General features: G+C 43.0%; 1 pseudogene; it reads right to left on the bottom strand.

The window, feature by feature from the left end:
* Positions 1-2,755: 2,755 nt before the first annotated feature.
* LOC139556915 (uncharacterized) lies at positions 2,756-20,715 on the bottom strand (annotated as a pseudogene).
* Positions 20,716-25,529: the final 4,814 nt, after the last annotated feature.

Genomic DNA, 25,529 nt, shown 5'->3' with positions numbered 1-25,529 from the left:
CTGTATGTAAAATACATTCACGCAAGACTAAATCGCTTTGGATTAAAGCGTTTGCTAATAGGCATATTTTAATCCATGGAGGGTTTAGTGTCTGCAGGTCTTTCCTTTCAATTAAGCACTAGAGAACCAGGTGCTAGAGGCACCAAATCCACCAACTTTATGAAAACTTTGAGATCACGAGGTGCAAAAAACCTAAAAGCAGATTTACCTTAACTCTATGGAGATTGAAGGGATCTCCTGGGTTAGCCATCCCTGAGTCCGAGCTGAGATTTACTTCAAAGTGCATTTCAAGAAGACAATGGAGAGATGCACAGCTATATAGAATTAATACTGATACTTTGTGCTCAAGAGGTAATCACACGAGTCACATCTTTCAATGAGCAACTGATTTTAATTTGATCAGTAAGGTGTAACTGTTGCCAAATAATTACATTAACATATATTGCTAAGAATGAGAGAGTAGTGTGCGTCTCTAACCCATGCCACCAGCACCAATGACAAACACACTAACCACTCTCCAATAAGGGATATGCCTAGGACATGTCCTTATTGGGCCAGTATAGCAAGGCCCTGTCCACAAGCAAACCCAAACCCTCAGCACTTGTGTAGACCTGAAACAGTCTAGGTGTAAATAATAGGGTGAATGCACTTAAGTAAATCTCAGCTCTGTTAAAAATACTCAAGAAAAACTATAACATTAAAAAACAGGGTTATATGCCCCACCAACATCAGACAACTACACAAAAATCCCTAAAATTGCTGAAATAAGTCATCGAAATCAGAGAACAGTCAGATTAACATAACTGACACAGAGATGGTGGTGTAGCAGGACGATAGGAATGCCATGTACCAAGAGGTTGGGAGTTAATGGATCAGTGGTTAAAATATCAGAATCTCGATGGGCTCGGCCACAGTAACATGGGGTGACGTGTAAATGATGAAACAAATGTTTTGGAGAACGTTTCTTTGGGATCATCAGGCGACTTCCGGACAACTGACACATGTTCTGGCAACGTTACAATGAAACGTGTCTAGAACATTCATATTTTAGAGTTTGCCATGTTCTGTGTATGTTTGGTGGGACATTTGAATATTCTCCCAACCCTTAGAAAACATGTCTAGAACACATAGAATATTCAGTGAACATGGTAACCACGTTCTGCGTAAGTTCTGTTTGACATTAACGGAATGGTCTCTTGGAAACAGTCCTTGCACTTCACTGGAACATTCCTAAGAAAAACGGCAGACTCTTAAGGGAACTTCCTCTGAAGTTGTGGGAACGTTTGTTGTTAGCAGGGTTTTGAGAGGTGGAAAATGCATGCACCTATTCACCTGGTCCCCAGTGGTCCCATGGGCTGCTAACGCCCGTCTTTCTCGCTGCCTTATTCGTGTGCTGTTCTGTACCCTCAATAATGGCTTGAATAATAGGCTAGTTAGGAGTTTGTATTGCAGAGACCATGGCAAGTTTTCTAATATGAGATTGTGGCAGTTAGTATTCAGACCTTATGACTGTACACTCCCAGTCAGTAGCCTTTTGGACGTACGGGCATTGATTTGGACAGCTAACGGGTTATTTGTTGAATGAACATAACCCTGATAAATCTATCCCAGCGTCTCATATTTGATTACAAAATTACTGTTATATTACAGCTGTTATGATCAGCACATTTCAGCAATAAGTAAGTCTATATTATGCAAATCACCTTGTCATCACTATCGACATCTGTAAATTATCCAAAACGTTGTGACATGTAATTTGATTACTGCGCTAGTGTCAGCACATTGTTGCAAAATTATTTCATAGGATAGCTTCATGATCTAAAATGCTGCAATGTTTGTAGTGCCACGCGTTGAGTCCTGCGCCGCCACCAGTTTATCGAGTGGTTCCCCTAGTGCTAGCACGGCGCAATTGGCAGAAAGCCAACTGTTTTTTAATGTCTATGCAAATGCACATAAAAAGGTAGCTTTTTTTTGTTGAAAATTGGGTGAAATGAGATTACTATTCTGTCCTACAAAGCAAGAAAGGCAGTAACTGCTCAGTGTAGAACTGAGAAAGATGGTGTTTATTTACCTTGTTTCGCAGTTACTGCTAACATGACCCTCACTTTCTCCAAAACACAAGAGGCAGGAAACTTGTCCGCATGCATTTCATGTAGAAAATAAATAAATACAAAAAATAGCTTATTTGACCAGTTACTGCCTTTTTGCTCGGTAGAGCAGTATTGGTTGTGAATAGGCTACGCTGTGGTTGTTGAGTTGTTTTGTTCGCCCTGTTCAGATGTTTCATATGCATCCTTTAACAGATGTATAGGAACTCTTAACTTTTCACATCCAAAAAGAAAACTACCTTTATAACACATCTGAAAAAAAATTTAATATAAATCACACCATTTCAATGGACCCAATTATCCAAAATACAGTAACGACATGACTAGAATGTGATGTATATAAAATAGCTGTAATATTCTAGCAAGTGAATGCTGCATAGTTATACATGACTTCATTGTCAAAGGTGTGTATCATTTATAAAACATAAGAAAATTACATTTCATAACAGTTAAAAAGAAAAAATAATAATATACACTGTCGGTTCAACTCACCACACTTATCCATTCCTTCCCGTATCAGTCAAGGGGTGGCCTATACTATGTGCAGTGTTAGACAAAACAAAACCAGATTTTTGGATGTTTAGGTAATACCCCAGCATCCTCTTATGTAAACATATATTAAACATAAATATTATTTTTTTCTCCAATCTCAGAAAAGTATCCCAAACAATCCCAATCCTCCCAAACTGAGCACAGCCAAGACAAAGCACCGTCTCGATTTGAGATGTGACTGAAACTGTTTAAAACATGTACATGGAGGACAAAAGGACTAAGACTCTTAACGGCCGTTCACATTGGGTAGGCAATAAGTGGTCGAATCTCTGACCGGTGACCTCGGAAGGATCTTCTGGGCTTACCTCACCTCCTTGTCTATGATTGAGTCAACCTTCACCTCGAACCTCCGGTTGCTCTGGCTCAGTCAGAGGTCTTCCTGCTCTTTGACCAGCCAGACCCCATTTCTGGGCCTCTCCACAGAGTTTGTCCTCAGCCTCATCAGTCGTTTTCCTTTTCTGGTCCCTCATGCAAGGCATTCTGTTGCATTCCTTCAAAACCCGGTCGTTGTGCAGCATGGCAGGAACAGGGACTCCAATGATATTGACTGGGCAAGGCACAAAGTTCACTTTCCTCAAAGTGACTGATTTTGCGGAGTTTCCGGTACCTTCCAAATGCAGTGCTTGTGTCCCTGTTAGAGATGGTGGCCGATGAGAGTTGGGCACCGTTACCTCTTCTGACCACACCTGTGTGGAACTGCAGTCTTGCTGTGTGGCCTGTAGAGGGTCCAATTATGTTTGTCAGTCTTATGTATGACTGCATCTGGACAGGCCCAACAGCCAATTCTGGTGGTTTTGAGAGGACCGTCTGTTTGAGAGACTCCTTTGACAGATTTGTCAAAAGAATCTTGGGTTGATTCTTCAGGACAACTTTCGCTGCTGCACTTAACAAAGCATAGTTGATTTCAGTGTTCTTGTCCAGGGGTTTTCGACTCTTCTTTCTGCCAGTCTTTTTAACCTTTGAGGCAGCAATGTCCAGAGTACTCTGCGTCTTTACTACAGGCCTGAGTACTGAAGTACAAGACCTGTAACCATAAACATCCTTACTTTTAAGAACAGTAGGCTTGTGACCTTCATCTTTGAGTCCTTTAATAAAAGTGGCCAGTTCCTTTTCACTGTCAAAAAGGTCTTCTGACATAGGACTGAATGCCTTCAGGGTCTCCAGTAGAGTAGTTTGGCCAGCTGAGCTGAATCGCGACCATGACAGGACAACCTTCTCTGCAGCTTCCTTACAATTCATGGCATATACCATGTGTTAGCATTGGCAATACTCACGTCCGAGATTAGCCCTGTGGGAAAGAAAAGTAAAATCAATTAGAAAATGAGCAGTGACTCCATACTAAAACTTCTGTAAATCATTGACATTCAAAAACTTGAATATGGGACATTTCAGGTTGCTGATTATGTAGGCTAACATTTGATTCAAAGTACCACAACAGACAAAAAGGGAAAACCCAGACACATCACAGGGGGTATAAATCTGAAGCATCTGTTTAGAACTTCCACTCACCACCAAATGTGGTGATGAGCAGAAGTCCAGTGGCAGGAAGTGGGAGAAAATGGTTCTAGATTAAACTTGGCTGACAATCTGTTAATTCTCAAGATTCAATCTCACCACAGTTTTTGGTTCCTTATGCACTCTTTTTTCCAGCATAAAAAAAAATAAATATGAAATCTGCTTCAACTAGCGAGTTAATGCAACCACTATCTGACTTACTGAATTAATAAGGTGACTGGGCATCATATTTTGTAAGCTTTCTGCCGTGTTTGAGAAGTCAAAGCCCTTTGGGATGAGTTCTGTACACCTGCCACCATTTGATATTCTTGAGTTCTGCGCCGAGCAGGCAGGCCCGTTGCCCTAGCGACTCGAGACACCGTGTACACATGCAGCTTCAGAGCCAGTACTGTTCTTCCGTCAGACAAGCATGCATTACCTTTGTACATTTTTACAAGCGAATGTGAAGGAGATTTAAAAATTAACTCAAAATACAGTAGCTCCCACACACACACGAATAACAGCTGGATAGCCTGTCTTTGTGCTCGTTAGCATATTTAGCTAGCAGCCTCCATGGAAATTCAACATTGTGCTAATTTTATTAGCATTCTGATAAGACGCTCAATGGTATTTGGCTGTTTTTAACTAACAAGTAGGTTAGTTAAAAGGGATGAAGTGAAAACCTATAGGAGGATAGCGCTCCACAACGAGGGATCGGCATGACAGCAAGCTGTTCAATACTAGGCCATAATGACTGACGAGTGGTGTGGATTGGTATAGCTCGGCTCAGTCCCACAGTATGTTATCAATAGCAGTGTTTACGTTAGCCGGCAACTACCGGCTTTTGGCCGATAATACTAATAAAAAACATGAAGCCAATAAATAAATAACTTGCTGACCAAATGTTACGGGATTTTTGTGTTTAATGACTAAAATATGTATACATTTGACTTAGAATTATAACTCATAAATGTTGAATGTTATGTGTTCCTTGTTAGAAAGAATGGGTTTATCTTCAGACAGGCTAGAATGATGTCTCTACCCAGGGAGGGGAAAGACCTTGAGTTGGTTGTAGATAGTTGAACAGGTGGCAGACAGTAATGAGAACTCGAACTGTATTGCCATTGTATCCGAGAGGAGGTTGGACATTAAAACCTATGACATCATTCTTATTATATAACCTGATGTAAAATGTATTATGATCAGTACTCGAGAATAAACGCTATTGATTGATTGATTTTAAGACTGGCATCTGTCCATTTTATGCAGATAATTATCTTACAAATTCTTATTTATGGGCAGAGTGTTTTAATTGAATTGGTTAATAAACAGGAATCGAAATTCCTTCAACACCAAATTAACGGCTGCAGGGGCAGTATTGAGTAGCGTGGATGAAAGGTGCCCAGAGTAAACGGCATGCTCCTCAGTCCCAGTTACTAATATATGCATATTATTATTAGTATTGGATAGAAAACTCTAAAGTTTCTAAAACTGTTTGAATTATGTCTGTGAGTATAACAGAACTCATATGGCAGGCAAAAACCTGAGAAGTTCCAATTCCTGTTTGGATTTTTTCTGGGGGTGCCATATTTTCAACCAATCTCTCATTGAAAATACAGAGAAATATGGATGGGTTTTCACTTCCTACGGCTTCCACTAGATGTCAACAGTCAATAGAACTAAGTCTGATGACTCTAATGTGAAGGGTGGAGTCGAAGGAGACAGAAATTAGTAATCACTGCCATGAGGTGACCATGCATTCAACATGCGCGTTCACGTGAGAGGCAGTTTGTTCCATCTCTCAATTGAAGTCAATGTAATTTTCCGGTTGGAACGTTATTCAAGATGTATGTTAACATTCTAAAGATTGATTCAGTACATCGTTTGACATGTTTCTACTGACTGTAACGGAACGTTTGGACATTGTCACGTTATAGTGGTCGCGCTTTGAGACTTTGGTTAGGGTGTTTGGTAAACAATTCGAAAGTAGCTAATTTGACATAAATAACAGACATTAACGAACAAATCAAGCATTTATTGTGGACCTGGGATTCCTAGGACTACATTCTGATGAATTCATCTAAGGGAACATTTATCATGTATTTTCTGGTTTCTGTTGAGTCCAACATGGCGGCTAATTTGGCTATTCATCTGAGCTCAGTCTCAGATTATTGCATGGTTTATTTTTCCGTAAAGTTTTTTTGAAATCTGACACAGCGGTTGCATTAAGGAGAGGTATATCTACAATTCCATGTGTATAACTTGTATTATCATCTATATTTATGATGAGTATTTCTGTTGAAACGATGTGGCTATGCAAAGTCACTTGATGTTTTTGCAACTAGTGAATCTAACGCCTCAATGTAAACTCAGATTTTTTTTATATAAAAATGAACTTAATCAAACACATGCATGTATTGTGTAACGTGAAGTCCTATGAGTGTCATCTGATGACACACATCTGATGATTAATTTTATCTCTATTCTGGTTTTTGTGAAAGCTATCTTTAGCTGGGAAAAATGGCTGTGGTTATTGTGGTTTTGTGGTGAACTAACAATCGTTTGTAGTGCTTTCGCTGAAAAGCCTATTTGAAATCGGACACTGTGGTGGGATTAACAACAAGATTACCTTTAAAATGATATAAGACATGAATGTTTCTGTTTTTTGAATTTGGCGCCCTGCACTTCGACTAGCTGTTGTCATATCGATCCCGTTAACGGGACTGCAGCCATAAAAGGTTAACTTCTTGCAACTATAGGGGGTGCTGTTCCGCATTAGCATATTTGTGTCTCCAAATTAAACTGCCTCGTGCTAAATTCTTGATCGTACAATATGCATATTATTGTTATTATTGGATAGAAAACAGTCTATAGTTTCTATAGGAGTTGAAATTTTGTCTCTGAGTGGTACAGAACAATTTCTACAGCACTTTTCATGACAGGGTTCAGATTTCAGAAATTTTTACCTCTGATCTGGGGTCTGTTTATAAGGCCACAGTGAATGCTATGAAGAAACCGACACTGCCTACGTCTTCCTCTGGGTGTCTGTACGTCATCACGTTTTCAATGAAGTCGATGGGACGTTCACAGCCATTATAAATGACAAAAATGTACAGAGACCCCCCTTTCTCAACGTGCGCCTCAAGCGTGAAGGCCATCGGACCTGCCTCGTTCCAAATCGTTTTCTAACCAGCAGTATTTCTCCGGTCATGTTTTCAGTCGTTATAGTTGTTAAAAACATCATAATGTAGTGAATTTTAACCGTTTTATATCAATTTATATCCGTTTAGTGCGATTTTGAGGAATTTCTTTGTCGTGCACTCTGAAAGTTTGGACACGTTTTAGAGTGTCGGTCGTTGGTGATGGACATTTCGAAGGACAGAGGACATCTATCGACCAAAAGACGTTTATAACATAGAAAGGATACATTGCCCAAGAATATGATGGAAGATCAGCTCAAAGTAAGCAATATTTAATATGATAAACCGTGTTTCTGTCGAAATATTTTAAACGCATATATCGCCATTTTGTTTGGTATAGCTTCACTTGGCCAACCCTGTATTGAAAAGTAAGGATAATTTTAAAAATGTAAATCAGCGGTTGCATTAAGAACTAATTTGTCTTTCGATTCCTGTCAACCCTGTATTTTTTAGTCAAGTATATGATTAGCTTTTAATTAAACTAGATCACTCTGATAGATGACGTCAGACATATTGAGGCTTGATTTCCTAGTATTTTCATTGTGTAACCACGGTTTTGTATGGCTAAATATGCACCTTTTCGAACAAACTGTATATGTATGTTGTAAAATGATGTTACAGGAGTGTCATCGGAAGAATTCTGAGAAGGTTAGTGAAAAAATTAATATCTTTTGGCGGTGGTTACGTTATAGCGCTCTTTGGCTGGAATCGATGCTCTGGTAACGTTGGAACATGTAGTATGCTAACTTATCGATTTATTGTGTTTTCGCTGAAAAACGCTTAGAAAATCTGAAATATGGTCTGAAATCACAAGAACTGGGTCTTTCCATTGCTATGCTTTGTCTATTTTTATGAAATGTTTTATGATGAGTAAATTGGTCATACACGTTGCTCTATCTAGTAATTCTAGTGGATTTGTGATGGTCGGTGCAATTGTAAACTGTGATTTCTACCTGAAATATGCACTTTTTTCTAACAAAAACTATCCTATACCATGAATATGTTATCAGACTGTCATCTGATGGTTTTTTTTATAGGTTATTGGCTATCAATATCTTAGTTGAGCCGAATTGGTGATAGCACCTGAAGGAGTAAGAAACTGATGGAGTTAGAATAGTGGTGTATTTTGCTAACGTGTTTAGCTAATAGATTTACATATTTTGTCTTCCCTGTAAAACATTTTAAAAATCTGAAATGGTGGCTTTATTCACAAGATCTGTATCTTTCATCTGGTGTCTTGGACTTGTGATTTAATGATATTTAGATGCTACTATCTACTTCTGAAGCTATGCTATCTATGCTAATCAGTGTGTGGGGGGTGGGGGGTGCTCCCGGATCCGGGGTTAGTAGCAATGAAAGGTTAATTTGGTATATTGAATGTGATTTCATGAAAGTTGAATTGTTATAGTAATTCATTTGAATTTGGCGCTCTGCATTTTCACTGGATGTTGGCCAGGTGGGACGCTACCGTCCCACATATCCCAGAGAGATTAACAAAAAATTATGTCTCAAAATACATATTCACCCCGACCAGTATTGTAATCAAAACTTACCAGAAAGTATGTAGTCCTTGGCTTAGACAGTGTAGTAGTGTGGGCTCAATAGCATCTCATTAATGTGCAAGATCTTGAGAATCAGCAGCACATGTTTTTTTTATTTTACCAGGTAGGCTAGTTGAGAACAAGTTCTCATTTGCAACTGCGACCTGGCCAAGATAAAGCATAGCAATTCGACACATACAACACAGTTACACATGGACTAAACACAACATACAGTCAATAATACAGTATAAAAAAAGAAAAGTCTATATACAGTGAGTGCAAATGAGGTAAGATAAGGGAGTTAAGGCAATAAATAGGCCATGGTGGTGAAGTAATTACAATATAGCAATTAAACACTGGAATGGTAGATGTGCAGAAGATGAATGTGCAAGTAGAGATACTGGTGTGCAAAGGAGCAAGATAGATAAATACGGTATCGGGATGAGGTAGTTGGATGGGCTGTTTACAGATGGGCTATGTACAGGTGCAGTGATCTATGAGCTGCTCTGACAGCTGGTGCTTAAAGCTAGTGAGGGAGATATGAGTCTTCAACTTCAGTGATGTTTGCAGTTCGTTCCAGTCAATGGCAGCAGAGAACTGGAAGGAAAGGCGACCAAAGGAGGAATTGGCTTTGGGGCTGACCAGTGAGATATACCTGCTGGAGCGCGTGCTACGAGTGGGTGCTGCTATGGTGACCAGTAAGCTGAGATAAGGCGGGGCTTTACCTAGCAGAGACTTGTAGATGACCTGGAGCCAGTGTGTTTGGCGACGAGTATGAAGCGAGGGCCAACCAATGAGAGCGTACAGGTCGCAGTGATGGGTAGTGTATGGGGCTTGTGACAAAACAGATGGCACTGTTACAGCCTCCAACACTCTACTCAACAAATTGGATGCAATGTTAGGGGGATCGGTAGGAACATCAGGATTACGAGGATGTGTTTGGCAGCATGAGTGAAGGATGCTTTGTTGCAATATAGGAAGCCAATTGTAGATTTAATTTTGGATTGGAGATGCTTAATGTGAGTCTGGAAGGAGAGTTTACAGTCTAACCAGACACCTAGGTATTTGTAGTTGTCCACATATTCTAAGTCAGAGCCATCCAAAGTAGTGATTGGACGGGCGGGCAGGTGCGGGCAGTGATCGATTGAATAGCATGCATTTAGTTTGACTTGCATTTAAGAGCAGTCAGAGGCCACGGAAGGAGAGTTGTATGGCGTTGAAGCTCATCTGGAGGTTGGTTAACAGTGTCCAAAGACGGGCCAGAAGTATACAGAATGGTGTTGTCTGCGTAGAGGTGGATCAGAGAATCACAAGCAGCAAGAGTGACATCATTGATGTATACAGAGAAGAGAGTCGGCCAGAGAATTTAACCCTGTGGCACTCCCATAGACAGCAAGAGGTCCGGACAACAGACCCTCCGATTTGACACACTGAACTCTATCAGAGAAGTAGTTGGTAAACCAGGCAAGGCAATCATTTGAGAAACCAAGGCTGTTGAGTCTGCCAATAAGAATGTGGTGATTGACAGTCGAAAGTCTTGGCCGGGTCAATGAACACGGCTGCACAGTATTGTTTCTTATCGATGGCGGTTATGAAATCGTTTAGGACCTTGAGCGTGGCTGAGGTGCACCCATGACCAGCTCTGAAACGAGATTGCATAGTGGAGAAGGTACAGTGTGATTTGAAATGGTCAGTAAACTAACTAGGTCTGTAGCAGTTTAGGTCAAGAGTGTCCCCCCATTTGAAGAGGGGGATGACCGCAGCAGCTTTCCAATCTTTGGCAATCTCAGACGACACGAAAGAGAGGTTGAACAGGCTTAGTAATAGGGTTTGCAATAATTTCGGCAGATAATTTTAGAAAGAGAGGGTTCAGATTGTCTAGCTCAGCAGATTTGTAGGGGTCCAGATTCTGCAGCTCTTTCAGAACATCAGCCATCTGGATTTGGGTGAAGGAAAAATGGTGGGGGCTTGGGCGGGTTGATGTGGAGGGTGCCGGGCAGTTGACCGGGGTAGGGGTAGCCAGGTGGAAAGCATGGACAGCCGTAGAGAAAAGCTTATTGAAATTCTCAATTATAGTTGATTTATTGGTGGTAACAGTGTTTCCTAGCCTCAGAGTAGTGGGCAGCTGGGAGGAGGTGCTCTTATTCTCCATGGACTTTAGTGTCCCAGAACTGAGTTTGTACTACAGGATGCAAGTTTGTTTGGGAAAAAAAGCTAGCCTTAGCTTTCCTAACTGCCTGTGTATATTTCTTCCCAACTTCTCTGAAAAGTTGCATATCACGGGAGCTATTTGATGCTAATGCAGAGGATGTTTTTGTGCTGGTCAAGGGCAGACAGGTCTGGAGTGAACCAAGGGCTATATCTATTCCTGGTTAAATTTTTTGTTAATGGAGCATGCTTATTTAAGATGGTGAGGACGACATTTCAAAAAATAAATAAGCAGGCATCCTCTACGGGATGAGGTCAATGTCATTCCAGGATGGCCAGGTTGATTAGAAAGGCCTGCTCGCAGAAGTGTTTTAGGGAGCGTTTGACAGTGATGAGTGGTCATTTGATCGCAGACCCATTACGGATGCAAGCAATGAGTCAGTGATCGCTGAGATCTTGATTGAAAACAGCAGAGGTGTATTTGGAGGGCGAATTAGTTAGGATGATATCTATGAGGAAGCCCGTGTTTATGGATTTGGGGTTGTACCTGGTAGGTTCTTTGACAATTTGTGTGAGATTGAGGGCATCAAGTTTAGATTGTAGGATGGCCGGGGTGTTAAGCATGTCCCAGTTTAGTTCACCTAGTAGCACGAGCTCAGATAGATTGGGGGCAATCAATTCATATATGGTGTCGAGGGCACAGCTGGGGGCAGAGGGTGGTCTATAGCAAGCGGCAACAGTGAGAGACTTTTTTCTGGAAAGGTGCATTTTTAGAAGTAGAAGCTCGAATTGTTTGGGTACAGACATGGATAGTAAAGACAGAACTCTGCAGGCCATCTTTGCAGTAGATTTTAACACCGCCCCCTTCGGCAGTTCTATGTTGGCGGAAAATGTTATAGCTAGGGATGAAGATTTCAGGGTTTTCCTAAGCCAGGATTCAGACATGGCTAAGACATCCGGGTTGGCAGTGTGCTAAAGCAGTGAGTAAAACAAACTTAGGGAGTAGACTTCTAACATTAACATGCATGAAACCAAGGCTTTTACAGTTACAGAAGTCAACAAATGAGAGCACCTGGGGAGTGGAGCTAGGCACTGCAGGGCCTGGATTAACCTCTACATCACCAGAGGAGAAGTAGGATAAGGGTACGGCTAAAGGCTATACGAGCTGGCCGTCTAGCACGTTCGGAACAGAGTAAAAGGAGCAGGTTTCTGGGCACGATAGCATAGATTCAAGGCATAGTGTACAGACAAAGGTAAGGTAGGATGTTTTTACATTGGAGGTAAACCTAGGCATTGCGTAATGATGAGAGATATAGTCTCTAGAGACATTTAAACCAGGTGCTGTCATCGCTTATGTAGGTGGTGGAACAACATGGTTGGTTAAGGCATATTGAGCAGGGCTAGAGGCTCTACAATGAAATAAGACAGTAATAACTAACCAGGACAGTAATGGACAAGGCATATTGATACTAGAGAGGCATGCGTAGCCAAGTGATCATATGGGTCCAGTGAGTGGTTGGGCTGGCTGGGGACACGACGATTCAGACAGTTAGCAGACCGGGGCTCTAGCAAGCTAGCAGACCGGGGCTCTAGCAAGCTAGCAGACCGGGGCTCTAGCAAGCTAGCAGACCGGGGCTCTAGCAAGCTAGCAGACCGGGGCTCTAGCAAGCTAGCAGACCGGGGCTCTAGCAAGCTAGCAGACCGGGGCTCTAGCAAGCTAGCAGAAGGGCTTTTGGGGGACGTCGCGATGGAGGAAAGCCTGTTTTTTCCTCCTCGCACGGTGACGTCGATAGACCAGTCGTGGATTAGTAGGGTTCCAAGTAGCTCTAGATCGCTAGCAAGCCACTGTTAACAGAATGGGCCTTCAATGGCCATCGCGCCTGAGAGGCCTGTTGGAATCCTCGGGCAGACTATGTCAGACTGTGCCCCATACCGGCAGTAGAATGGGTCCGGATATTGTAGCCCAGGAGTGGGCTTCGGTGGTAGCCCAGGAGCCCTAGCCATGCTAGCTTCAGGCTAATTGGTGCTTGCGCCGGGATGGAAATGCTAGCCAGGAGTTGTCACCCGGGATTGTGGTTAGCTAGTTGCGAAGATCCAGATGAAAAGGTGATGGAGAATGCACTGTGCATGCAGAGGGTTAACAATTTCATGGAATTGTGTTTAGTTTAACCAAAATATGCCACAAGACCTAATTGAATCATGCCTCCCATTCAAGTGCAGGCAATCAGCGCAATTAACCCAGCACTTTACACAATGTGACCTGGAGGCAGTATGCATTTTGAACACAAATGAATCCTGAATGTTTAATTTCATATTACGAGGCATGTCTTACCTTGCTTCAAAGTAGTCTACAGGCAAAATCTGACCATGGAAACAGATAATTATTTTATAAATACTTAATAGGCTACAAGTGAGTTAAGTGTGGGAAAGCTTACAACTTACCCTACCATTTATACTGCTCTGCGTGCCAGTAATGATTTTCATATGCACATTTGTGGAAAAGTTTAGTTTTAATACGGTTTTTGCTTCTCATAATCAGTGGCATCTGGTTAAATCAAAAACCTGACTTAAAATGAGAAGAATCTAAAAGTTACTGCAAGAGCAGCCTCTGCCATATGGACACATTGATGGCTAAAGAAATGGAACTCAGTCTATTAGGCCAATGCAGCGATAGGCCTAGAACTTCCATTGCTCTTTCATGCCGAGGATTGGTGATTTTTCGAAAGATTTCTCAAATAGCTTACTGTGAGGAACTATAGTTAATAGATCATTAGCAATGGATGTTTAAAATACTTTCCTACATTTCCGCGCAGCAGGCCAGGTACTTCTACGCTTGCTCAGTTTACGCTTGCTCAGACGCACGTGCTCGCCCACCATTATAAGGACAGAGAAAACAAACATGCTCATTGCTCACATGGAGCACTCAAACATTTATAAATGGTTAGTGAAATAAACCAAAACTTGTTTCCCACCAGTGTAGCAGGTTGCGTACTCTGCAAACACTCCCAGAATGGTACATTACCAATAAATACATTATCAGAAATTAATGTAACCAAATGACTGAGAATAACAGTTCACATTTACTACTGGTGACATGTAAAATGGGGACATTTATTTTAAATTTGATCAAAAAGGGAAAATCGCACAAGAATTTGCGAGAGACAGCGGAGCCATTCTGGAGGGAGAATCGCCTAGATCCTCGCCACACCCCTACCCTTGTCTCAACATTTCATATTCTACTTAGGAAACATTTTCACACATATTTTAGATGCTTTTCACTGACAGCCGCAACTCAGATAGGCTTACTGCCACGCGCACTGCCCAAATTGCAGCTTTACCAAAACAGGTTTGTGATTTGAAACAACCCACAGTATAAAGAAGCTAATGATCCTCGATTCCTCTGTGGCTAAGTCACGCTTTCTGGTAAAGTATTTTATTTCTGTATAGAGAGGAATAATATAATTAGCAAATTTAATTCAATTTACTTCCCGATTGGACCCACCGCTACACAATCTCTCCTGTTCTTTTGATTTTCATAACTCTTTCGTTGTCCAGAAGCCAAAATCCCAGTCATATTAGCAACTATCCTAGTTATTGCATCTTTAGCTTCCCCCTCTAAGTTTAAGAGGTTTTTATCCCTGTCCCATGGAACTGCTATCAGGTGTGCCATTTAGAATTGCATTTTGGTTCATGTTTGAAAAGTGTTTTATTGGCTGCATGTTCTGTTAAGATGCATTACCATAATTTAAAGGCGATTTGTCATTCTGCGCTGTGTAGGTGGATGCCCTAATGTGTTATGCCCTAAAGCATATGGGTCTGATAAAGTTCTCAAATGGAAGGTAAATTTAAATCTTCCCGGTCACGTTGTCTGATGCCACATTTTCCGAACCGAAACCCTGATCAGTGACAATGGTTGGCTGCTATTTAACTTCTCTGATCTACGGATCCCGGATACGGGTTTGAATTCGACAACATACGGTGATCGCCACAAAGTCATATTAAACATTCCTGAAAATACAAGTGTCTCACATGCTTCAAAAGCCTAGAATCTTCCTAATCCAACTGCGTTGTCAGATTTAAAAAAGGATTTACTGCGAAAGAATACGATGCGATTATCTGAGCACAGAGCCCCATACCAAACTACTTTTTCAACCAGCACAGGCGTAACAAAATCACAGATTGCATTGAAATAAATTGTTTACCTTTGAAGATCTTGCTCTGTTTGCAATCCCAAGGCTCATTGTTACACAATGAATGGTCTTTTGTTCGGTTAAATCCATTTTTATAGCCTAACACGAAACATTTTGTGAACGCTTATCTCGTTGAATTCCGTGTCATTCAATTTGACGAAACATTCCACGCAAATACACAAACTAAACGTGACTTTATCCAGTCATGTTTGGTTTCATTGCAATCAACTGGTTGTTTGTAACACAAGCAAACTTGATGGGTCATTTCGCGGGACGTATTGACCTAAAGAAACCGATTGGAAGACAAGTAATGAGCTCATTGTGCACCAATTATATGACCGCTGTTTCGTTGATTGACTGTATTCTAACCCAATGACCACTGATCGTCTTGAAATCTAGCTGGGTAGATAGCCAATGACCAGAGGTAAACGGCAATATCTAATGGTTCTTTGTTGGAAGACCAACCCATATAGTGAACTCCGGCGTAACGAAGGTCTTTCGCCATTGCATTTTCATACTGGAAGGAGCCAAGCTTATTACGCACAGCAGTATTTCGGTAACTTGCATCTTCAGCTGTTTATTTATCCAACATCATGGCGAATAAGTCAGGGAAAGCTAAATCTAAGACTAGATATACGAATGTAGACAAAATTAGAGGAAATTGATCTGAGACGACTCAGTTAGCGACCATGACTCAAATGGAAGCATATTTTTTGAACGGAGAGGACATTGTTTTGGACTGGTAAGTTCTTCTCATGCTAATGCCGTTGTTTGAAATTAATAATATAAAATATTATTTATGATTGTTTTTACATTTTATTTGCAATATATAAAAATTTAATGAAATGTGTAAAGTACACATTGGCTATACTTCCTCCAGCGGCATGCTTCCTCAGTCTACATATTATGGATTAGAGGGAGCATGGTCGAGATGCGTGTGTCTGCCGCCAACGTGTCCATCCCCCTCTGAAGCTGGTTCATCCAGCTGGACCCCTGCTGTCTCTGGCTCCACATCTCCCGGGCCATCTAGAGGTAAACTGTTCATATTTACTCTTGAGGGCTATATAAATAGATTTGATAGAGGACTGAGGGTCTTTCAAATATTGAAAGTGTGTAAATAGTTACCCATGTTATTTTGTAAATGTATATATTTTTTTCCTTCATATTTTTTTTCTCCAATATTTCCCCCCCCATTTTTACCATTTTGGTATTTTGTATATAGTTATTTGTTTCAAAATGTATACCTTCACCAATTTGGCCACTTGGGCTACTTGTGTGGGACACCTGGGTCACTTCATGAAAAATGTCATGTAGCACACTCATTTTGGAAGTTATCATTCTGAAACTTTGCACAAGTACTGTTACCCTCTTATGTTTTCCACTGAAATTGTCCCCATATTCATATCTAAATGTTTGTTTTATCTTGTTCATTTTAAAGATACAACAATTAAAAAGAAAAAAAGTATGTTTTTTTTATTGTATTATCTAAACCAGATCTATTGTGTTATATTCTCCTACATTCAATTCACATTTACACAAACTTCAGAGTGTTTTCTTTCAAATGGTACCAAGAATATGCATATCCTTGCTCCCATTTACATTGGCCATGCAGCATTTACGGTGATATGGCCTCAGCAGAAGTCAGGGCATTCATTCATACTTCTTGCGCTTGGAGCTGTGCAGAGCTGTTGTCAAGTGAGTTTGTCTTCTACAGGATGTATCGCCCCCACCTACCACCAACCAATCATGTCTATGCTGAGATAAACAGAGCCCTCTGCCTTGTTACCATTTGTGAGGCGCATGGCGATGCGGTACGGAGCTCGATTTGGCCTCCGCATGCATCCGGAGGCTCCGCAATTGCATCACACCCTCCATATGGCGGGTCCTGGTCCAGCTGGTCTAGGCTGTCGCTGCTGCTTGCTGGTCTCGCAATTATTTTTCCTCACCAGCTCAAGTTCTCTTCAGTGTATTCCGGCTCAAATAAATAGGGCTGTAGGTCCGTATGTAAAAGAAAGTATCGTTGATCAGCTCTTCTTGGAAAGAGGAATCAGACACACCCATTGTAGCTAATTATTTAGCAGTTGCGAAGACTGGACGGTAACATTGCTCCCATGAACCAACAAACTTAGTCCATTCCGTTTTGAAAATAATGTCTTCCAGGATGGGAACAGGGAAGTATGGCTCCCGTCAAAGCGGTTTATAACTAACCCAAGGGAGACCACTGCCTGTCGTTTCCAATGGGAAGCAATTAGTCATAGTGGGCCGAACAAGCAAGGAGGGAGCGGAGCCAAGCACGAGCTAGCGAGATCTTATTGGCGCTTTCTCACATATTTCTGTAAGGGACCACCTACTCTGAAGTGTGGAATAAAGCAATTCACCCATGCACTCCTAAACAATTACATTTTTGGAAACCTTGGCAAGAAGTGAAGTCTACAAAAAAACGTAGTCCCCTGTTCATAAAAGACAGTAGTTTTCGGAACAGAAAACTATTGAGATTAAATGTTTCATTGATGAACACATTTGCAGAACGTCAGCCAAAATTAACCTTGTGCCATCTTCTCCCACTGGCTTCCTCACCATCATATTTTGTAGTGAATGGGAAAGCCAAGCGGATGCTTCACACTTAACTTCTTATGGCTTGGGTGCAGTATTTCGACGTCTGGATGAGAAGCGTGCCCAAAGTAAACTGCCAGTCACTCAGGCCCAGAAGCTAGGATATGCATACAAATTGGTAGATTTGGATAGAAAACACTAAAGTTTCCAAAACTGTTAAAATAATGTCTGAGTATAACAGAACTGATATGGCAGGCAAAAACCTGAGGAAAATCCATACAGGAAGTGGGATTTTTTTGATGTGGGTATTTTCAATTGAATGCCTAGAGTATCTAATGGGTTAGGACCCAGATCCCATGTCTTCCACTAGATGTCAACAGTCTTTAGACATTGTTTCAGGCTTTTTTTTTATTTTTATGAAGAATGAGACCTCTGTCAATGGACTGTAGAATCATGCAGTGCTGGTTTGCGTGACCGAGTGCACACCCTTCGTTGTTTTTCCTTTCTATTGTTGTTTTTGCTTTGCGGTTTGACAACCTGGGAATTAAACATAAACATCGTTTGACATTTTGACGAACTTTACCGGTACTATTAGGATGCATTCATCTGCATGTTTTGACCGCCTTTGAGCCAGTGGATTACTAAACAAAACCGTTTTTGGGATATATTTATTGAACAAAATGAACATGTGTAGCTGGGACTCTTGTGACTGCAACCATATGAAGATCTTCAAAGGTAAGTGATACATTTTAATCGCCATTTTGGACTTTTGTAATTCCTTTACTTGGTTGTAAAATGTTTGTATGCTTTTGTAAGCAGGGCGCTGTCCTCAGCTAATCGCATGGTATGCTTTCGCCATAAAGCCTTTTTGAAATCTGACAAAGCGGCTGGATTAACAAGAAGTTAATCTTTAAGCCGATGTATAACACTTGTATTTTTTATGAATGTTCATTATGACTATTTCTGTATTTTGAATTTGGCGCTCTGCAATTTCACCGGATGTTGTCGAGGTGGGTTGCTAGCGGAATGCCTGCTCCAGAAAGGTTAACATCCAGGGAAATATCAGTCTCTGTTCTGTGGTGAAGTCTTTACAAAGCATCAACCTAGATATCCCTGCAATGTCCTGGCAGATAGGAACCTTGTTGAGACAAGTCCCATAGCTCTACTGAATGACATCTACTTGCGTGATTGTGCCATCAGCGAAACACAAAGGCCACAATTACTACAAAACATGACATACAGTTTTTGATCAGATCGCAACCTCAATTATAAACGGCATCATTGGTTTTACTCTCCTGTCACGAAAAAGCAAAAATAGAGCTATAGTGCATCATGTCTGAAACACCCTCTCATCTCTTATGGAGGGAGACAGGAATAAACGAATTGTGTCTTGCGGTGAAGTTTCCCTTTAATAAAAAAAATGTCCATCACCATTATCAGACAACCTAGGACGTCCCACACCCTTGCCTGATTTATTTAAGAACAAATTCTTATTTATAATGACGGCCTACAATGGCCAAACCCGGACAACACTGGTCGCCGCCCTATGGGACTCCCAATCATAGCTGGTTGTGATACAGCCTGGTTTCAAACCGGGGTGTCTGTAGTGATGCTTCAAGCACCGAGATGCAGTGGTCTAAGACACCTTCCTACATTGTCCGAAAATGTCTGAAAATGCTGGTGGAAAATAGTGTTTTATTAAAGGGAAACTACACTGCATTTGTTTTACTACGACCGTACATATTTTTCAAGTCCCACCTAGCGGCTCGCCATAAACGTTATGCCTTTGCAGCCTGGACGGGTAATGCTTTATGTATGAGCCGCCCATGGTACACGTGAATGACCGGGAATGCACTTCAATCCAAGACAATAGTGCAGATCTAGCGGCCACTATCGACTGCCTAGGCTACACGAGTTGTCCCATCCCCCTCCAGCTAGGCATTATTCGGGAAACACTTTTCACGCCACTTTGATAACTACCGAATTGACTTTTTCGCAGCAGGTTATGAAAATGGACGTAGCATGTTAGGAGACTGAGGTTATGGTTATAAAAGGGTTATCGAAAATGCTATTCTAACCTGCTACTAAAATCACTTCGTATCAAAGTGGAGTGAGAAGCTTGTGTCCCGGAATTATTCTGCACTTAGAGTTTAGGTTGTGTGTGTCACAATACCTATCAATTTACCCACTTTTGCAGTGAAATATTTTTAAACAGCCAACCATTTCATAAAATGGGAGACAAGTTAAAAATCATGGTTGTGTTTTGTTCCACCTCGGGTCGTTACATTAGGGGTATCAACAAAAAAGAGTGTAGAGCCGGCCTTGCCACTACGCACTAGCCTATAAACATTTTTGCGATATAGAGAGTAAACAGACGTGAATTCAGTCACATTAGTTAGTTAGATAAGTAGATGCCCCATTACTCATTCGATTATTTGAGTAGTTAGCTAATCGGTACTCCCAACAGCGAAAAAAAAAGTAATAAACATTAGCTACAAACAAAGTGGATAGCCGGTTAGTAGCATTGTTCGGCTGCCCAGAGAAGAGGCAGGGCATTTGAAACACGAGTCGACGTAGCTAAAGTTAGCTAGCTAGTTAGCCGTTACGTTTGAGGCCAGACCCCCCCAAAAGCCTTACGTTCCTGACTCGAGGAACAAGAGAACATAATGCCGTATTGACAAACCGGCTGGTAACGTTCGTCAAAGCCAGCTAACGTTAGCTATTTAAACACCTATGCTATCATGGCTTGCTATCCTTTCCCCCCCATATCATAGTTTGTGTAACGTTACCTTCTTGTGCAAACCGCTGCTCCCTTGCGCCGATAACTCCGATCAAATTCGAACAGGTACACTTTGTTTAAAAATATTAAAGGGAACTGCACTCACGCCTCCTCATCAAATAATGCTTTGACAGGTACAAATCTAGTCAAGCCTTGTCAAAGTAAAATGGCAACTGATAGGGGTGTTTCAGGTTTTAAGAACTGAAAGAGAAGACGGGCGGAGTTTCGTCTTCTTCTTTGGTATAATGACGTTCCCACATTTATTTGTGCATGCCGCCACCTACTGTGCGGTAGTGTGTGATCGTTACATTTTTTATTAAAAGGACGGCGAAATAAAAAAAAATGGCATCACCAACTAACCCCACACACCACTATTCCATAAAAATGTAAAACACCAGTTGCGATTTTAGCATGTAAATCTTGGTGGGGCAAACAAACCAAAACAATTGGGGATGCATGCCAGCAAAGCCACTACACAACACTAAACAATACATGAATTGCACTATAACGGTAACAAATGATGCCCACAAACTGTTAGGGCCTACACAAAGATGTCCCAAAAGCAGTCCCTTACAACAGAAACACCTTACCACCGTTACACCCGGCTTTCAGCGGACCCTTGTCTGGCAGTGAAACAGTTCATTTCAGCCTCATTTACTGCCTTTTAAAAACATAGCTGATATGACTGACTTGCTTAAACAATTAAACAAATGTGGTTTCTAATGACAATTGAGATGTAAAAACTATGGCATAAGGGGACGACAAGCGGATAAGAGGCAATCCGTAATTCCGATTAAGACATTAATGAGTGAGCTAGGACGAACGTAGTCAATATAACTATTTGTTCAGCACTATTTAAATGTACAGCGACAGAATTCAGAACATGGGCCGTTCTTAGTGTTCTCCCTGTACACCAAGTCAGAACTGTAGTCGAAATTAAGAGGGAAAAATATACCAAATTATTAGGGTGAAGCACATGGGCTACTAACAGCTTACTACACAACATACAGATAGTATTACTTTCTTAGCTACAGTATACATATCTCCCTGGCATATTACATAATTTATGTAGCAGCATACAATACATTTTTAGACTCACCTTGTTGTGCTGTGCTCACTTGAACAGGAAGGTGACACGGCGGTCCTTCGTGGGCAAATTTTGTCATCAAACTTTGTCATCAAAGTCAGGAATTCAGAAAAAAACAAGGTCAAATCAGTGATCTTCAGGTCGTAGCTCTAGAAAGAGGCCCGACTTACAATTCCGAGTTGGGTGACCGTTCAAAATGTATTTTCCTAGTCAGAGCTCATTTTTCCCCGAGTTCCCAATTGTCGTGAACTCACTGAAGTCAGATTTCCCAGTTCCAAGTTAACAGTTGTTTTGAGCGAGTCAGAAATCATGTTGGATTGACAGCATGGCCAATGTTGAATGTTTATAATTTTAAGCTTGGAAAAGAGACCCTTAAACCCAGACTTGGGACCTCACAGCCACTCCACTGAATAGCAGGCTAGTGATTGCTTTGCAAAGTGTTGAAGGCTGACTATAGCTCAGCCTTCAACAACATAGTACCCTCCAAGCTCATCATTAAGCCCTGGGTCTGAACCCCACCCTGTGCAACTGGGTCCTGGACTTCCTGATGTGCCACCCCCAGGTGGTGAAGGTAGGAAACCTCCACTTCGCTGATCCTCAACACAGGGGCCCCACAAGGGTGTGTGCTCAGCCCCCTCCTGTACTCCCTGTTCACCCATGACTGCATTGCCACTCACGCCTCCAACTCAATCATCAAGTTTGCAGATGACACAACAGTAGTAGGCGTGATTACCAACAATGATGAGAGAGCCTACAGGGAGGAGGTGAGGGCCCTGGCGGAGTGGTGCCAGGAAAATAAACTCTCCCTCACCCTACTATCATCCAGAAGGTGAGGTCAGTACAGGTGCATCAAAGCTGGGACCGAGAGACTGAAAAACAGCTTCTATCTCAAGGCCATCAGACTGTTAAATAGCCATCTGTCATGTTTGTCGTAATGATCGGACCAAGGCCCAGCGTGAGTAGAGTTTGACATTTTTAATAAACGGAAAACTCTCCAAAACAATAAAGCACAAACGAAACGTGAAGCTATACAAAAATAGTGCAGACAGGCAACTAAACATAGTCAAGATCCCACAACTGACAATGGGGAAAATAGCTACCTAAATATGATCCCCAATCAGAGACAACGATAAACAGCTGTCTCTGATTGGGAACCATATCAGGCCAACAAACATACAAAAACCCTAGACATACAAAAACGAGAGTACCCACCCTAGTCACACCCTGACCTAACCAAAATATATAGAAAAACAGAGATATCTAAGGTCAGGGCGTGACAGCACCCCCCACCAAAGGTGCGGACTCCCGGCCGCAAACCTGAACCTATAGGGGAGGTTTAGGGTGGGCATCTACCCTCGGTGGCGGCTCCGCTTCTGGACGCAGCCCCCCCTCCTTACGCTGATCCCTCCGCTTTTGTGGAACCGGAACGTGGATCATCGCCGGAGAATCTGGACTGCAGCTCGTCGCTGAAGACTCTAGACTGCAGCTCGTCGCTAGAGGCCCCGGACTGGGGATCATCGCTGAAGACCCCAGAATGGGAACCGTCGCTGGAGACCCCGGACAGGGGACCGTCGCTGGAGGCTCCGGACCGTCTCAGGAGGTTCCGGACCGTGGACCGTCTCAGGAGGTTCCGGACCATGGACCGTCTCAGGAGGTTCCGGACCGTGGATCGTCTCAGGAGGTTCCGGACAGTGGATCGTCTCAGGAGGTTCCGAACTGTGGTCCGTCGTTGGAGGTTCCGGACTGTGAAACGTCGCCGGAAGCTCTGGACTGTGAAAATTCGCCGGAAGCTCTGGACTGTGAAAAGTCGCCGGAAGCTCTGGACTGTGAAAAGTTGCCGGAAGCTCTGGACTGGCAACTGTCGCCGGAAGCTCTGGACTGGGAACTGTCGCCGGAAGCTCTGGACTGTGGAGGCGCACTGGAGGCCTGATGCGTGGTACCGGCACTGGTGGTACCGGGCTGATGACATGCACCTCAAGGCAAGTGCGGGGAAGAGGAACAGGCCGTACTGGACTGTGGAGGCGCACTGGAGGCCTGATGCGTGGTGCCGGCACTGGTGGTACCGGGCTGATGACACGCTGGCCTGCGTCCAGGGTCCTTTTCCCTCCAGGATTTCCTCCCAAGTCCACTTCTCCTGTACACTCTGCTTGGTTCATTTTTGGTGGGATCTTCTGTCACGTTCGTCGTAATGATCGGACCAAGGCGCAGCGTGAGTAGAGTTCCACATATTTTGAATAAACGGAAAACTCTCCAAAACAAAACAATAAAGCACAAACGAAACTTGAAGCTATACAAAAATAGTGCAGACAGGCAACTAAACATAGTCAAGATCCTACAACTGACAACGGGGAAATGGCTACCTAAATATGATCCCCAATCAGAGACAACGATAAACAGCTGTGTCACACCCTGGCCTTAGTTATCTTTGTTTTCTTTATTATTTTGGTTAGTTCAGGGTGTGACATGGGGGATTTATGTGTTTTGTCTAGTCTAGGGGTTTTGTATGTTTATGGGGCGTTCTCTAGTCTAGGTGTTTGTATGTCTATGGTTGCCTAGATTGGTTCTCAATTAGAGGCAGCTGTTTATCATTGTCTCTGATTGGGAACCATATTTAGGCAGCCATATTCATTGGGTATTTAGTGGGTTATTGTCTATGTTAAGTTGCATGTTAGCACATTGTTTATATAGCAGTCACGTTCGTCTTATTCGTTTTGTTTTGCAAGTTTGTTTAAGTGTTCTTCAGTAAATAGAAGAATGTATTCAAACCACGCTGCGCTTTGGTCCTCCTCTCTTCCACATTATGACGATCGTGACAGAATAACCCACCAAAATAGGACCAAGCAGCGTGGTAACGGGCAGGAGCAGGAGAGGCAGCGATGTCAGGATTTCTGGACATGGGAGCAGAATCTGGACTATACAACTTGGGAAGAGATAGACAGGTGGGCGGTCGACCCAGGGAGAGTGCCGGAGCCCGCCTGGGATTCGCTGGAGCAGTGCGAGGAGGGTTACAGGAGAATGGAGTTGGCAAAAACGAGCACGGCGGCGCGGTAGGAAGCCCGAGAGGCAGCCCCAAAAATGTATTGGGGGGGCACACGGGGAGTGTGGCGAAGCCAGGTAAGAGACCTGCGCCAACTCCCCGTGCTTACTATGGAGAGAGAGAGCGTCATACTGGTCAGGCACCGTGTGATGCGGTAGAACACACGGTGTCTCCAGTACGCGTGCTTAGCCCGGTGCGCTACATCCCAGCTCCCCGTATCTGCCGAGCTAGGGTGAGGATCCAGCCAGGGAAGATGGTGCCAGCCCTGCTCTTCAGACAGCCACTCCTCGTGTCAGGATATCCTGCGCCGGCGTTGCGCACTGTGTCTCCCGTATGTCTCCACAGCCCAGTGCGTCCTGTGTCTGCGCCCCGCACGTGCCGAGCTAGAGTTACCATCCAGCCAGGACGGGTTGTGCAGGCCATTAGCTCGAGACCTCCAGTGCGTCTTCACGGTCCGGTCTATCCAGTACCACCAGTGCCAACACCACGCACCAGGCTTCCTGTGCGCCTCCAGGGTCCAGTATGCCCTGTTCCTGCTCCCCGCACTCGCCCAGTGGTGCGTGTCCCCAGCCCGGTACCACCAGTTCCGGCACCACGCACCAGGCCTACAGTGCGCCTCGGCAAGCCTGAGCTGACCGTCTGCCCGGCGCCGTCTGAGCCGCCCGTCTGCCCAGCACCGTCTGAGCCGCCCGTCTGCCCAGCGCCGTCTGAGCCGCCCGTCTGCCCTGCCCCTCAGTCCTGAGTTGCCCCTCAGTCCTGAGCTGCCCCTCAGTCCGGAGCTGCCCGTCAGTCCGGAGCTGCCCTTCAGTCCGGAGCTGCCCTTCAGTCCGGAGCTGCCCT

This window comes from Salvelinus alpinus, chromosome 28 (assembly GCF_045679555.1).
Source record: "Salvelinus alpinus chromosome 28, SLU_Salpinus.1, whole genome shotgun sequence".
Taxonomy (NCBI): domain Eukaryota; kingdom Metazoa; phylum Chordata; class Actinopteri; order Salmoniformes; family Salmonidae; genus Salvelinus; species Salvelinus alpinus.
This window is presented reverse-complemented; position numbering and strand designations above follow the sequence as displayed.